The 2,320-nt window shown below is 37.1% G+C and overlaps 1 protein-coding gene across 1 annotated transcript in view; it reads right to left on the bottom strand.

Moving 5' to 3' along the window:
* LOC101312617 (G-type lectin S-receptor-like serine/threonine-protein kinase SD1-29-like) overlaps positions 1 to 1,332 on the bottom strand; it is a 9,986-nt gene extending 8,654 nt beyond the window's left edge. Inside the window, exons 1-3 of the mRNA XM_004295336.1 lie at positions 1,275 to 1,332; positions 489 to 526; positions 149 to 308 (exon numbers count right to left, since the gene is read on the bottom strand). The gene's annotated coding sequence lies outside the window, so the exon portion shown is untranslated. The remainder of the gene's footprint in view (positions 1 to 148; positions 309 to 488; positions 527 to 1,274) is intronic.
* Positions 1,333 to 2,320: the final 988 nt, after the last annotated feature.

Here is a 2,320-nt window from a genome sequence, read left to right as displayed (position 1 = left end):
TATATATATATATATATATATATATTTCAATTACCATCAACTCAGTCAAATATGCAGGAATAAAGGAATGACACATACTAGTTGGGATGAAAAATAACCAACGCGAAGAGTGTCAGGCTCTGATACACACAATTAAGCCAGTAAATACCTTGGGCTGTAACATTGTTACAACACAAACCATTGATACAGTCCACATTTCACCATCTTCTTCGGTCACTTTCAGATTATCAACCAAGGACATGGTGTAGTATTGAGAAATGAATTGGAGTTGAAGCGAAGGAAGCAAAGAACCATATGATATTTGTCATCTTGAGAGAGGCCCAAATTACATGCAAGGAAAAGAATAAAAAAGTATGGTATTAAGAAATGGAATATACTACCTGAAATTACTTACTAAATCAATATGCCAATGCTCAATTTACATTAAATGAAACAAGAAATGAAAATACCTGAGAGGAGTCAGAGGGAAGTGAGGGCAGGGGACTCACCAGTTCAAAGAAGAAAGCTGAACTGCCTATTCCAAGAGCTGCAATTGAAAGCAGTCACAGTCAGTGCACCAAAAGGTTCTTAATTTGAAGTCTTCATTTTGGGCTCAAGATGTTGGGTGTACAGAGTAAATGATTAGGTGACTGGCATCAAAAACCTCGCACCACTTCATCAAAAATGTTACAGATATTTGGGTAATTTTATAGCATGGATGAAAGAACATTTCAACAGAAGGCAAGAAAACTGGATATCCTTGTATTCATTGACAGGATTCAACTTCATGCAAAAAAGACTTAGAAGTGCTTACGACTCGTGCCGTATGTGCAGAGTATAAAAGCATCAATACGGGTCAATCCACTTTGGAAATCTTCATGTACTACAAACCCCAAGAGTAAGGGGAATTTTTCTACACCAAATTACCTAAAATAAACATTAAATCTATCTTCTCAGTCTTCTCTGGTCACTTTCAGTACCACTAAAAATTTAAGCCATTGTTTTCAACCATGGAAACAATTAACAATAAAGAATTGAAATTTAAGTGAAGGAAGCGAAGCAGTGTATGATAGTTCATCCAAAGAGAGACCCAGATTTTACAAGCAAAGAAATCATTAGGTAGGTAAATTCAGCACCAAACAAATTGGGAAAAAGAAAAATTAAACCCAGGAAATATCTAACACCCAATCAATCTGAAAATGAAATAATCAAAACACCCATCAACATCATTAACTAAAAAGATTGATAATGTAAAATGACTGATGTAAAAGATTAAAACTTTTGCAATGGATCACCTGAAAGGGGTCAAGGGAAAAAGTGCGAGCAGATGCTCTAGCTCTTCGGATGGCTCTCACACAAATTTCCAAAAGGTCCACAATTTAAAGGTTTCTTTTGGGCTTTAGGTGTTGGGTACTTGTAAGCTTTCTTGCTTTGGGCCTTTTGTAATGGGTGTACTGAGTAAATGATTAGGGAGACTAGAGTTAGAGTTTCTCCTGGTGCTAATGGGATTGAAGGAGTCATGTTCTAGAGCTGAGCACTATACTGGGAGGGAAGCAAACTGGAGATGAACAAGAAAAACAACAAAGTATTACAGTTTTTGAAAGATAGGTCTACTATTGAAAGAAGAGAAGCGTCTATAGAGACCTAAGCTTAGGCGAGTAATATTGAAAGTTCTATGACTGATCGGGCACTAGTTCAAAAACGATGGGAGACAAATTTGACATCAACTTTAGGCTCCTTCTGGAGATTTTTGACTCGATAACTTAGGGTCCAAGATGAAAGAAGAAGCATCATTATTCACCATAATCGAAACTGATTATCAAAACTTCAACACCTTGGTTTCCATATATGTAAACTGATTACAACATTGCATAATGATTGACCTGAAGTCTGAAATGCAGCTTAATCTAAAGAATTTTGTGATGCAAAAAGTTGTAGTTATCATCGCCCTTCGATTATTGTTATGGTAGCTTCATTTCTGGAACAAGTGCTTTTCGCATAATGTGGTTGAGGAGGAGAGACGGGGTTGTGGAAAGTGAATGTAGGCTGCTTTGGTTGTGGACTGTCTGTGTTACTACTTAGCATGAGAACTACTTCTAGCATGCTTGGCCTATCCACAGCATTGTCTTGTACACAAAGAAGCCCAATCTGCAGGCATCTCATTACTTCTGCTGACGAATATAAATCAGCCAATACTTCGTCTACTAACTCCAATCCCCTGCCTTGATTCCATAAGTGCCATGCCTGACAAAATACGAATATGACGGCTACAGTTGTTAGACTAATGTCTTTGGCTTGTTAAGTATTATGTAAACAATAAGAAAGAGACTGCTGAAACCTT

Source organism: Fragaria vesca, linkage group LG3 (genome assembly GCF_000184155.1).
Source record: "Fragaria vesca subsp. vesca linkage group LG3, FraVesHawaii_1.0, whole genome shotgun sequence".
NCBI lineage: Eukaryota > Viridiplantae > Streptophyta > Magnoliopsida > Rosales > Rosaceae > Fragaria > Fragaria vesca.
The sequence above is the reverse complement of the archived record's forward strand: the minus strand, read 5'-3'. Positions and strand labels throughout refer to the sequence as shown.